The sequence below is a fragment of the Balaenoptera acutorostrata genome, chromosome 12 (genome assembly GCF_949987535.1).
Source record: "Balaenoptera acutorostrata chromosome 12, mBalAcu1.1, whole genome shotgun sequence".
Taxonomy (NCBI): Eukaryota; Metazoa; Chordata; class Mammalia; order Artiodactyla; family Balaenopteridae; genus Balaenoptera; species Balaenoptera acutorostrata.
In genome coordinates, this window is record NC_080075.1 from 42,239,596 (window position 1) to 42,253,925 (window position 14,330).

Genomic DNA, 14,330 nt, shown 5'->3' on the forward strand with positions numbered 1-14,330 from the left:
CGAACCCGTGTCCCCTGCATTAGCAGGCAGATTCTCAACCACTGCGCCACCAGGGAAGCCCTATTTTTTATTTTTTATAAATTTATTTATTTATTTTATTTTTGGCTCCGTTGGGTCTTCATTGCTGTGTGCGGGCTTTCTCTAGTTGCGGCGAGCGGGGGCTACTCTTTGTTGCGGTGCATGGGCTTCTCATTGCGGTGGCTTCTCTTGTTGCGGAGCACGGGCTCTAGGCACGTGGGCTTCAGTAGTTGTGGCACGCAGGCTCAGTAGTTGTGGCGCACGGGCTTAGTTGCTCCATGGCATGTGGGATCTTCCCAGACCAGGGCTCGAACCCGTGTCCCCTGCATTGGCAGGCGGATTCTTAACCACTGCGCCACCAGGGAAGACCCTGAAATCTGCATCTTAACCAGGCACCTCTGACTGATTTGTTTTTTAGGAGCTTTCAAGGACCTGTTTAAAATTTTAAGGTGTAATTTACAGAGATAAGTGCACAAATCTTAAGTGTATAGCTAGAATTTTTATTTTTATATAAGTACACACATTTTAACCTGAGTACACCTATGTAACAATCAGTCAGCTCAAGATAGAGGAGGAAATTTCCCTCTAAGTTGTCCCAGAGGTAACTATCAATACTATTCTGAATATCACCATGAACCAATTTTGCCTGTTCTTGAACTTGATAGATATGGAATCATACCATATATGCTCTTTTGTGTCTGTTTTCTTTCACTTACATTGTTTTTTGCAATTTATCCATGTTGTTATGTGTAGCAGTAGTTTGTTCCTTTTTATTGCTGGTAATATTCCATTGTGTGAATATATCCTAATTTATCTATTCTCTTATTGAAGGTCACTTAGGTTGTTTCCAGTTTTAGGCTGTTACAATTAAAGCTGCTATGAACATTCTTGTACTGGTCTTCTGGTGGACACAGTCACTCATTTCCCTTGGGTAATTACCTAGGAGTGAAATTACTTCAGGCTTAAGGTTTGACTGTGAGAGGTAGATGGGAGTTTATTTACAACCAGGAGCAAGAAATGCAGCGCTGGGGCAGGATGTCAGCAATCACCACTGAAAGGAAGAAAGTGCCAGGCTGGAAACTCCATTGCTGATTCCAGCTCATATATTCTTAGCAGATGATATTGACCCCAAGGTGTTTCTTAGGTGGAGTGGGGCGGGGGGTGAGGGCAGAGGTATGTGAAAAAAATCTTAGATATTACAATGGTTCGTGGCCCTGAGATATGCTGATAGACAGTAATGTCATGGGAAGAAGGGCGATTAGGAAAAGAATACCTGACAAGGTTCTTTAGGGGGTAATAATGAAAACAGCTTGGGAAACACTGGTCTAACCTAGACATTCTCACAGTTCCAAAATCTGGAACCTAAGGGGATCATCACTCTTTTTTGGTGCAGGAAGGTAACTTGGGAATAAACAACACTACCCAGAGATGCCCAAGGAAAAACTCAGCCAAGTTCCTGTGTGTGTGTGTTGGGAGGGGCTGGGGCTTATAGGTACAAGGAAAATAATACTCGGAAAGGACAATAGAAAGAACCAGAGTCCATAAAGATCTTGCTGTAATCAACACGGCGGCCAAGTGGCCAGTGAGAGAAGTTTATTTTATTAGCACCTTTTGTTGGGGGAGGAAGTGATGAACGTCTCCATCAGCCCTGCTGTGTGTCTTGTCAGATCAGATCTTGCCGGGAGGAAGTTCTGGAACCGCAATACAGCCACCACACTCAAGGCTTCCTCGGCTGCCAGCACCCATTGTTCTCCTTTCACCCAAGCGTGATGTTTCCGCCCCAGCAGGCCTTCCCTTGTGAGCAAACGGAAAGAAAGTAAAAAAATCTGGAAAGAATGAATGCATCAAAGAGAAAGCAGGCACTGTGAATCAAGGCATGGGGAGATGTTCGCAGCCCCTACCCTAGGCAGGAAGAAGGGGGGCTTGGAGGGAAGCCCCTGTACTTCTCCTTAACCCGTGTTTTCTTTAACCCAGGTTTCTGGGGGGCCGCTCACCCCTACTTGCCCCTGAGGGGTGTGTGGTTAGCTGTGAGAAGGGCCCCCGGGGCAGTGTACCCCACCAAACCCCAGCACTGCCTTCGGCCCTGAATTATACACACCGGTAGTGTGGTAGGTACAGTGGTCAAACTCTCTTGTAACCTGTGTGGCCTTAGTAAGTTTCCTACCCTCTCTTAAGCTCTCTCTGCCTTAGTCTCACGTGCAAAATGAGGGTGATAAGATTGGCATGTACCTGAAAGCGTTGTTAAGAGGGTGAAACTAGTGAATATATGTCAAGTGCTCAGAACAGAGCTTGGCCCAGTCTCTACATGAGCAGTGGCCTTAGGATGACTCATGGTCTTATGAATGGCTGTACTATTACTTATGATAACTGATGCCTGCCCTCAAGCTGCTCCCACACTAGAGAGGAGACCACCTTCTAATTTCTTATTCAACTAAAAGGCTGACAGGCAAGTATGATTTTAATAATTTTGCCTGTTCCTCTCTAGACTTCAGGCAGGAATATTGCTGCCCCCTTGGGGTTGTCGTTTCTTGATGACTCCTTTTCCCCTCCCCTCTTCTCTCCCACTCAGCAGCCAGGCTCCAGAAGGGGGAGGTGAAGATAACCACTGTCCCTTGGGGCGGGGTACGTAGCTAATAGGAAATTATGATTGAGCCCGATGACTCATGAGTTGCTGCAGATTTGGCTCAGCAGGGTGAGGTCACGGCACAGACAGGGACCCAAGCTGAGGTCTGCTTGGCTAAGAAATGAAGTTGCTTTCACGTGAGGGATGCCCCCGAGCTGTGGCAGTGGTCCTGGGCCACGCACACCACAGTCTCTTCCTTTCCATGTTATTCTGTTAAAAGGGATGTGGTGAGCCTGGCTCATGCAAACACAGGTAGGACGGGCTCGTCTGGTTGTTGGCATAGCTTTCAGAGGCCCAGCTTATTTGTTCTGTGTCCAGTTTCCCAAAGATCCTTTGACCTTTCTGGAAAGTCATTGGATGATTTATTCTGAGCATCCCAGGTTGAGCTCCCCAGGAGGTAGGCTCTGCAACAGAGATTTGCCTGCACAAAGTTTATTGGGGAGTGAACTCAAGATCAACGCCTGTGGGAGGAGGAAAGGAAGCAGGATTGTTGGAGGGAAAAGTTGAACTTTGATGCTGTCCCAACAAAGGCTTCACCCGATGTCACAAGGAGCTCCGGAGCTAGGAGGGCCCTTTACAGTTGGAGCTCGGGGCAGGCTTTATACCCCACATTGACCATTGGATACAGGCTGCTTTGGAGAGGGGCAGAGTTGCCTTGAGGGAGGCGGCTCTCTTTAGGCCAGGGCCAGCCCTGAGGATGCAGCTGTGAGCTGCCGGCTGCCAGCGCTCCCCGCAGCTGGGGTAAAGAACACCCCGTCCGGAGGGGAGACCTGGGCAACGTACCTCAGCCTCCACCACCCTGAGCGTGGGCGTTAGGCCTTTCTACCTCTTGCCACTGTCCAAATCCTTCCCATTTTCTAAGATCAGCAGAGTACAGTGACTGAAGGTATAGGTTTTGGAGTCCAGCAGACTCATGTTCAAGTCCTGTTTCTGCTGTTCATTTGGCGATATTTATAGAGTATATTTCAGGTGCTGTTCAAGGCACTAAGGGTACAAAAGTGGTAACCCCTTCCCTCTGGAGCTTATATTCCATGGGTGGCAGGGGGACACAGGCAATTAAAAAAGGAAAAAAAATATGCATACTTGATATCATATATAATTTTATATATATATATTGTATAAATTACGTATATATAATGATTAGTGATGCAGAGAAAGTAAGTAAGGTGCGGGGTAAGCGAATAATGGGACTGCTGTTTTGTATGGAGGTCAGGGAAGGCTTCCTTCCCTGAGAAGGTGGCATTTGAGTGGAGACATGAGGTGTGGCCGTGATCTGGGGACCGTGGGGTTCAGGTGGAGGGAACCGAAGTGCAGAGGCCCTCAGAAGGGAGTGTTCAGGGAGCACCAGGAGCCCAAGGTGTTGGGTGGGGTAGGAGAGGAAGAGGGAGGAGGTGGGGAGAAGGGGCTTTCAGGAGGCAGAGAGATTTCAAGGCAATATCCACAAAAGGGAAATCTGTGGAGGCGGAAAGCCGGGTGCCTGGGACCGGGAGAGAGGGGAAGATGGGGCAGTGATGGCTAGGGGGTGCAGTTTCTTTTTGAAATGATGAAAGCGTTGTAATGTTCATTGAGATGGTGGCTGCACAGTTCTGGGAATGTGCTAAAAGCCGCACCGGTGTGCACTATAGGCAAGCTGTATGTTATGTGAATTATATCTGAAAAAGCTATTTTAAAAAATCAGAGCAGTGATTGACAGGAGACCGGATCAGGCAGGGCTTGGTTAGGCCATCTGAGGATCTGAGATGGGGCGCTAGCAGAAGGTTTTAAACGGGAGAGCAGAAAGATGGGATTTACATTTGAAAAGAACCTCTCTGCTGCTGTGCTGAGAATGGGCTGAAGGGGGCAGGCGGGAAGCCAGCAGGTCGTAAGGAGCGGCTTGCAATAATCCAGGTGGCAGGTGCCGGAAGCAGGGGAGTGGGTGGTTGAATGTAGACACCCATGGGTGGTGGAGCTGACAGGAAGTGCCGATTGGACCACTGAGGGAGGGTGTGTGAAAGAGAGGAGTCGATATTTTTTAGTCCTACCTGGTAGAGCGGAGTCACCATTTACTAGGAGAAGACAGCTGTGGGAGCAGCACATTTTGCGGCGGAATCAGGAGTCTGTGACCATGTGCGTTTGAGAGGCCTGTTAGAGATGTGGCAGAGGCAGTCGAGTTGTGTCTAGAGTCCAGCCCGGGAACACTCTGGGCTGGAGAGGAATTCTGGGAGTTATCAGCATATTGATGGATTTTAGTCTGGAGACTGGATGAGACCCTAGGGAGGAGTAAAGCGACAAGTGATGGCCAAGTCTGAACCTTTGAGCCTTAGTTTTCCAAACTTGGAAGAGCTCCCTGGCACAGCTGTTTTGAGCGTTGGCAGATGCACAGTGAACGGAAGCGCTCTCTCCCGCTGCCTTTTTCATCTCAGAGTTCCTCAGGAAGTCTTACTGTATGCTCAGTGTCTTCAGCCTTATTATTTTACTACTTTATCCAGTTCAGTACTAAGCACTGACTGCAAATCAGCCACTCTTCTGGGAACACCAACTACCTAAAGATCCTGGCTCGCACTGTCTACCCGCCAAGGATGTACCTTCCGATGGAGAAAACAGAAAACCCCATCAACCTAATGACAATGTATGGCAAACTCAAGGCTGTAATAGGTGCAAAACTGGGCTGGGGTGGGGAGGCATTAATTCAGATGGGAGACATTTGTGAGGAGCTCACTTAGGACGCAGGACATGAGCTGGAGCTTGAGGGTTGAAAAGGAATCTGTTGGGGAAAGATGGGGGTGGAAGGGAGGGCAACCCAGGCCGACATGAGAAGAACAGAACCACAGGAGTCCTTTGTGGCTGAAGCATGGCGTTCATGGTGATGGGATGAAGGGAGCTCAGGTTGGCTTGAATCAGACTGGAGGAGTTGGCAGAAGGCACTTGTTTAAGAAACCTGCACCCATGGGCACAGCCTGAGTCATCTGGTCACCCAGAACTGCTCCCCTCTGAGCACAGGCCTAGGGCCTTTTGGTTCCTCTCACTTTTAAGCCCATTCACCAGCTTCTCAGCTTCACTGAGGCTACCTACCATTTTCTCTCCATCCAGTTGTGACCTTCTCACCACCTCTTGTTCCCCTCCTGTGGCCCCATCACTGTAGCCCGTCTCTTGCTATAGCGTCTCCAGCTGACCTGCTTCTTGGGCTTCCTACTTCATCATCTTATAAACTCCCAGTCCTGGTCATTTCAACAACCCCTTTCTCTTCTATTGCAGGGTGTCAAGGTAGCTGGACAACAATTCCTTAACTGCTTATTGCAGTAGCTTCAACTTTTTTTTAATCACCAATCTCAGTTGGGCTCTTAAGAGTACTGGCCCATTCTTTCACGCATCCTTAGCCAGCTAAACTTCCCACCTTCCAATGTAGCCATGCCAAACCTTTGTTCTTCTTTTCAACTTGCTCTCAGCACAGAAAATGGAAGGCTTTCAGGCACATGCCCCCTCAAATGTTTGCCTTCCCTGCATGCAAACATATCTACTTCTTAATAGTTATCTATTGCTGCATTCAAAACTTAGTGGCTGAAAATAACAAACATTTATTATCTTATAGTTTGTGGACTCTGGCTGTGCTTTAGTTGGGTGCCTCTCCTTCAAGGTCTCTCATAAGAGTGCAATCAAGCTATTGGCTGGTGCTGAAGGATCCTCTTCTAGGGTCACTGATATGGGCCTTTACATAGGGCTGCCTTACACATGGCAGCTGATTTCCCCTCAGGGGGAGTGACCCAAGGGACAGCAAGACAAGAATGCCCAAGATGGAAGGCATAGTCTCTTTATAACCTAATATCAGAAGTGGCTTGGGACTTCCCTGGTGGCGCAGTGGTTAAGACTCTGCGCTCCCAATGCAGGGGGCCCAGGTTTGATCCCTGGTCAAGGAACTAGATCCCACATGCATGCTGCAACTAAGAGTTTGCATGCCGCAACTAAGGAACCCTCAAGCCGCAACTAAGGAGCCCACCTGCCACAACTAAGACCCAGTGCAACCTAAATAAATAAATAAATAAATATTAAAAAAAAAAAAAAGAAGTGGCAGTTTACCATCACTTCTACTGCATTCTGTTTGTTAGAAGTGAGTCAGTAAGTCCAGCCCTCACTTAAGGGGAGGGGATTACACAAGGGCATGAATACCAAGAGGCAGAGATCACTGAGGGCCATCTTAGAAGCTGTCTACTACCTTCTGCCTTCCTTTCCATATTCCTATTCCCTGCTTGGGCTCGTTCCTCAACATGTGCAAATGTTCCTGTCCTCTGGATCCAGCGCTATCAAGTATCCACAATTGTTCCATTGGCTTCTTCTCCTCAAACTTAAGGCACCTTCAGAAATCTCTTAAGTTAAAAATAAACCTTCCCTCCACTTCGATCTATGACCCCTGATTCTCCCTTCTTCCCCTGCTGCTCTTTTGAGAATGTGACCTTTATTCCTTGCATTCAAGTCCACATCCACAGCGCTGCTCCGCTAAGGTCATCCTAAATGCCAGATCACATGGCTACATTTCAGTCCTAGTCTTAGTGGACTTGTGCAGTATTTAATGCTATTAACTCTTCTCTTTAGCATCTCTTGCCTTGCTGATTTTGCTTTTTCAGCCCCTTATTTCTTCACTTACCCCTAAATCTGAGATTGTCCAGGCTTTTGCCTACACTCCCTGGCTTCACTCCCTCTGAACCCCGCATTCAGTACTCCCAGCACCTCTGTGTTCTGATAACTACTGTCAGAGCTGTGAATCTTAGTCTTCCAACTCTGAAGTGAAGGAAATACACTTCTTGACTTTGTTTAAATCAACTTCAGTCTGACAGTGAGCCCCGATTCTACTGTGCTGGCAGGAAATTAATCTCGGTAAACGTCCCCCCCTTCCACCCAGGGGTATGCCAAGGTCGGCTCCTCCTGGGAGGCCCCTCTAGGCAAAGCCATTGGTCTTTGGTTCTGGCTGATAACTGCTGAGATGTTCCCTGGTCTGGGCCCATGGTTCCTCAGGGCCAGTGGCCTTGCTGCTTGGAGCAAAGGAATCCTTGGTAAAGTGAGAGCTCCTGGGCCTGGGGTCCAGCCTTCCCAACTGCACTGATCAGCTGCCCTCATTGAGGACTTGTCACCTCCCTGGCGAGTTGACACAGAGCAGCATCCAGACCCCAGTCCTCGGGGACCTGCTGATATTTTCCCTCTTCCCAGTCCAGGGTCGAATCTCTTCTGTCTCCTCTTGCAGCCCTCAAAGCCCTGGCCCCAGGAACACCATGCACAGGCTACCAATGATTGCTTTCTCACCCTGCTAAAACATCTTAGGAAAGATATTTCCACTAACAGGCCTGACCACCTGCTTGGAATGCAGAGGAGAGAAAAGTACAGCGAACAAAACATACACTAGTAGTGTTGGGAGTTTGGCAGTGGTTTCAATAAATAACACCTTCTCCCTCATGAGTTTGTAGAAGACAGATGGAGATCAAAACGTTCACTTTATTACTGAAAACGCTGATTGGAGACCATAGCTTTGGGTCTGCTTCAAGTGGCTCACTCTCTACAGACCACCCACTGCAGTCCCAGGGAACCACTCAGCACACAGCAGGATAGATCCAGAGTGGGTGAGCCCCCAGGGCCTGGCTGCACTTGCTTAGTTCCTTCCCCAAGATGACCAATCAGATAAGCTGTCCCCTCTGTTTCTCTAGTAGGAGAACCCCTCTCATGAGGTAGTTCCCCACTAAAAAGTATCTGTAAAGCCAACCCTGCCAAACTGTGAAATCTGAACCTCCAGCCAAGACCTCTCTCCTGGACTCCAGACCAGGACAGGCACACCTCGGAGGTATTGCGGGTCCAATTCCAGACCACTGCAATAAAGTGAGTCACACAAAATTTTTTTGGTTTCCCAGTGCATATAAAAGGTATGTTTATATTCTAGCTTGTTAAGTGTGCAATAGTATTATGTCTAAGAAAAGTACATGCCTTAATTTTTAAAACACTTTTTGCTAAAATACGCTAACCATCATCTGAGCCTTCAGCGAGTTGTAATCTTTTTGCGGGTGGAGGGTTTGAAATATTGTGAGAATTACTTAAAATGTGAGACAGAGACAGGAAGTGAGAAAATGTTGTTGGAAAAATGGTGCTGATAGATTTGCTCAATGAAGGGTTGCCACAAACCTTCAATTTGTAAAAATTACAGTATCTGCAAAGTGCAATAAAATGAGGTATGTCTGTATTTCCCACTCTCTACTGCACATCTCCATAAGGGTGAGCTTGAGGCAGCTCAAATTTGACACTGCCAAATCTGAATTCATGACCCTCTTACCCCAACACTGCCCCTGTATTCTCGGAATTAACGACAGAAAAATATCTTCCAACCCAAGGAAGTGGGAACTATCCTCTACTCTTTCCCTAATCCAGTTTGTCAGCAGATCCCATCCATTCTACCCCCAGAAACCTCTTGAAATATGTCCCCTCTCTGCTGCTGTGGTTTCTGCTCTCCCCATTTCTTAGCTAGACCATAGCAGGAAACTCACCGTCTCCCTGCCTCTTTCTCTCCCTCTCCCATGCACAGGTATTGGGACTCTGCCGACATTTCTAGCCTCTTCTTAACACCTTTTCCCCAAATGCATCCAGTACTCCTTTCACACAGCCCTACTACACCATCTAATTTCCAGAACCTCCATCCTTTGCACATGTGGTTTCCTCTGCATTGCCTTTCCCCTTCCCACCTCCCCCAACTGTTTGTCTGCCTGGAAATCTCCTAATTGTTCTACAACTTTCAACCCTAAGGTTGTTCTTCCCTAGCACCATCCCTGACCAAAGCAGAAGTAAGGGGGGGTCCCTCTGCTGTGCTCCCATGGTGTGGCAGAACCAAGACGTCAGTCAGCTTCCTACCAGTCTTAGGGGGTCCTTCAGTGCAGGGACAAGTTTCATTCTTGTTTGTGTCCTGGGTGGCTAAGTCAATGCCTGGTGAATGTTGGGGGCTCCATAAACATTTGTGGAATGAATGGCTTCATGGCTCTTGTCTCCCACTGACCCCATCAACTTAGCCTGTCAAACTGATCTCATCCTTTCTTCCCTCCTTCCCCATCCCCTTCACCTGGTGACCTTGGTGCAGTTAAGGGGCCCCGAGCTCACAGGGAATTTAATGGTGCTTTCCCTCTGGTGTGCTCAGCTGGGGGCAGGAAAAGCAGGTGTCTCTGCAGACCGTGAGTGGGCTTTGCTAGAGGAGTGGCTGCTTTGTACACCCTCAGGGCCTCCTGCAAATCAGGCTCAATCGTCTTCACTTCCTGTGCTCAGGGAGATTAGATACTGCCTAATCAACGCCGATTTGTTTTTCTTTTCTTAATATTTGAAACTACCAAGGACCAGTTGCCATCCTAGTGGGTGGCTTTCAGAAATCCCCTCTTTTCTGATGTTTGACTTCTTGTGAGTTTCAAGAAACCAATCTATTTGGAAAGAACCTGCACTTAGATGTTCTTTGAATTGCCGTGAAGCCCTGGCAGGAAGTGACTTGGAGCTGGGTCAGTCTTGTCTCACTCCCAGGAGAGGTGGGAGTAAAGAGGTATAGGTACATCTGGGGACGGGTGTGGCTTTGGATCATTCCTGTGGCCATCTCTCCATGCGTGGGCAGGTTTCACAGGTGTAGGCTCACCTGAAATCAGAGGATGCTTGTTTAAGCCAGAGAGCATCTACTGCACGTTGGTGGTGCAGCTGCCCTGCTAGGCGCTCCGTGAGTCCTGGCTGGCACAAACGGCCTTGATAGGCATTCTCTTCTCAGCCTAACCAGTTGTAACCTTTAAGCAGACCAAAGAACAAGCCAGTGAAACTCTGTAAGAATTAAATGAGTCTTACATACTTTCTCCAAATAAAACAACTCTTCCAGGAAGTATGTTCAGAGAGGGGCTTGGTGGCAGGGCAGGGACCACGTATCTTCACATCATTGCATGGGAGGTAGAGATCTAATACTTCAGTCTGGCTGGGGAGACCAGCGCTGGCTTCTTCCCTGATTCTTTGGATGTGTGTTTAGGAGAAGTGGATGCCCATTCAGGGTCAAGCACCATGCATAGTGCCTGATGCTCTGTTTTGTGTAAACGTCTAACGCCTCAGTTATTCATTGAACTTCACTATGTGCCAGGAGCTTCTGGATCTCTCTTTTAATCCATTTAGCAACTCTTTGAGGTAGGTTCTGTTATCATAACCACCATTTTCAGAAGAGAAAACCGAGGCACAGAGAAAGTAAGGAATTTTCACAACTTCTGTCAGTCAGTCGGAGCTGGAGTCTGAGCCGAGGCAGTCTGGCTGCAGAGCTTCTAAACCACTTCTCGATGCTTCACTGGTGAAACAGGTATTGATAGTCTCACTTTTCAGGTTAGGAACCTGGAACCCAAGTTCTCACAAGCAGTACGAGTTGGAGCCAAGATCTATCTGTTCCAAAGTCTACAACATTCTCTGACTGCATACTGGTTAGAGATAGTGGAAATACTAGTTTAAAAGGCAAAAAGTTCTACAACTCCTCTTAAAAAACAACAAAAAGTCATCTTCTCCCTTCCTCCTCCTCAGTCCTGATTTCTGCTCCCTAGAGCCATTTATTTTCAAGTCTTTAAGACTTTTCTCCTATTATTTATTCCTAGTTACTATTTATTTTTCTATTATTTCTAAATAACATGCTTACACTATTCTACACTTTTTGGTTTTAGATATTTTCTACTTACTACCACCGAAGGTGAGGATTTCACTCTCTTACACCCTATTCTCCCCCCCCCCCCCGCCCTCTGCCACCCCTTCTCAGTATAGGTATAATTTGGGGCTAGTTCAGTATTCTCTACTTACATTATGATGACTATATGAATGTTCATAGCTGAGCCATGTGATATACTGTGGATATATTTCCTTTTTATATACCTTTATATATAAAATATATATATAATATAAAGGATATATTTCCTTTTATATAGTTTCACTGAAACTAAGATGTGTCATTTAAAAAATTATTTGGTTGTTCTCAAACTCTGACAGAAGTGTTAATATCCTCTCACTATGATCAAGCGTATCAAGTAAAACTTCATTTTTACTTTTCTTTTCTTGGCGATATTCCTCCTGGATCCCTTTTCTTCCTGCTCTTAGACTGATGGCTAAGGAATGCTACACAGCTGTTATTCTGGGAGATTAACAGTCTGTTTGTCCATCCTATTTGTAGAACCTGCCAATCTTTTGGAATGTTTTCATGTCATAGCTTCCCCATGAGGTTTGAAGGGCAAGTGTTTCAGGTGGGAGAAAGCAAAGCACAGGGGGGTTGAATGTCTGTTGAAGGTACACAGATGTAAGTGGCAGAGCCTGGGCAGAACTGGGCTTTCCTGAGTCTTAGCCCTGGGCTCCCTGCAGGAGGCCACAGTGCCCCCTGCAGCCTGGCACAAATGACTGTTGCTGCTGCTGCTGGCCAGCCTTCCCTCAAAAGTTCCAGACTCCACAGAAGAATGCAGGGTGGCAGGAATTTGATCCACACCTCCACGTAAGCTCTTTCATAAATGGGAGATATGATTGAGCGCTATACTTTGAATCATAATACTTCCTGAGTCTGCCAGTTAATAGTTACGCAATTTGGAGCTGGTCACATAAACCCTTTAAGTCTCAATTTCCTCATTTGTAAAATAAGGACAACAGTGCTACCTTATTAGGATCGTTGTGAAGATTAAGTGCTGTAATGTTTTAAAAGGCACATCCTAACTGCTTAGGAAATGCTAAACATTTATAATTATGGTCTAGACTTCCGCAGGAGATAGTAATACTTTTACTATTGGACCCCAATTCTCTGGTATCCTTGAGTTCCTGGACCATGTTGGGATATTATATGAGAGCTGTGTGTGTACAATAGAATTTTCTAAATGAGAAATTTATACATTTCACTCTAGTGACTCTTGGTTCATAAGTTAAGCCTGTCATTCTTCAGTCCATCCCCAGTCCACCCTCCCGGGATTGATGACACCCCTTGGCCAGCTGAGGTCAACTAACCAATACTAAAATAAATACCATCCAAATGTCCCAATTCTTGCCGTTTGCTGATTTTTTGGCTTTCATGATTTTTTTTTTTCTTTATTGTCAGTTGATGCAAAGATGTTAAGTCTTTTGGGTAACATTTTTCCTTGGGAGAAAGGAGTAGCTAGCTATACTTCATCTACTTCTCCCCCATGCTTCACCCTACTAGCCTTTCAGTACTATTTGCTGTAACAGTTTGCATTCTAAAACAGACAGGCTGAATAAAGAAAGATGATCCAAGTTTGAAATGAACTTTTGGGAAGAGAACTTCTAATGTAGTGTATTTCAAATTGTAGGTCACAACTCAGGAGAGGCTGTGAAATCACCTTAGTGAGATCACAGCTCGCTCTTAAAATATCAACCTGCATCTCGCATAGTAGGAAAGCATTTTGTGAAACTTGTTTTAATTACCTATGTATGTATATACATATATAAATTATATATACACACACCTATTCATGTAGGTATATATACATGTGCTGGCTTGCAATATAAAATGTTTTAAACTAAATGTGACAGTTGAAAAAGTTTGGAAAATGCATCTTAATGATCTTCTCAGTGAAAAAGAAACGTGCCTTAATGATTTTCACTAAGTTTTGTTTGCTTCTGTTCCTTCATCAGGTCTCTCTTCTAGATAACCCTCTTCAGACTAAAAAGAAAAAAATCAAAACCAACCAACAAAACAGGACTCATGCATTTAAAAAATTTATTTATTTTTGGCCACACTGCACGGCATGTGGGATCTTAGTTCCCTCACCAGGGATGGAACCCATGCCCCCTGCAGTGGAAGCACGGAGTCTTAACCATTGGACCGCTAGGGAAGTCCCTCACACATTTTCTTCTTATTTTCTGGGTACCCACTACATAAAGATTCTTGGATATAGGTTCGTACTCTCAACTTAAAACCTCTCAGGGGAAAGCAAGTATGTAAAGGGAACATTATGCAAGTTAGAGTAACTGAAACGTTGAAAAGTCACAGGTAACATGTTGGGAAGGTAGGATGATTGATTCTGACCAGGTTATCATGGAAGGCTTTATGTGGCCATTAGGCTCAAAATGTCAGTAATCAGAGATTGGCAAGGAAGGGTTTAGAAGTGTGTCTTTTTAAGGACTAATAAGTAATAAAGTTTGGCTGGATATGGTTTGAAAGATAGTTTTTAGAACATGTGCTTTAAAAGCATCAAATTCTATCTTGCCCTTAATAGCTTAATGCATTCAGATCCACAAAGAACCTGTTATGTTAATTTAACACATTCAGCATAGTGTGATAATTGTTAAAGTTATATCCTAGGAGCAGTGAGTTGCCCTAATCAGAAATTCACACCCCAGGGATGGTCAGCTGGCATTCCAATCAGTGTACTTCACAAGCGACTATTAGAAGCCCTTCTGTTATCCACAGCTCACTCAATACAGGAGGCTTTGCTAATTAGCTTAATAAATGTCAAGTGTGTTTCCACTGGTGCCATGAGTGGCTTGCTAATAATCTTGATGTAGAGGCAGGTTCTTATTTGTGAATTCAGTACCTGATTTAAGATAGGTGGATAGGCTAAAAACAAGTCATTAACAAGAATGTGACAAGCTCTGTAGCTTGTACTTCTGTGGACAGTACCCAAGATCTGATTGCTAAATGCACTTCTGTCCAGCCATTAGTAGAGAATTCTGGTTGCCTGATGTTGACCACAGGGTGACA

General features: G+C 45.8%; 1 long non-coding RNA gene across 2 annotated transcripts in view; it reads left to right on the forward strand.

Annotated features, from left to right (window-relative positions):
- LOC103007114 (uncharacterized) overlaps positions 1-14,330 on the forward strand; it is an 81,176-nt gene that overhangs the window by 57,329 nt on the left and 9,517 nt on the right. The gene's annotated exons all lie outside the window — the stretch shown is intronic.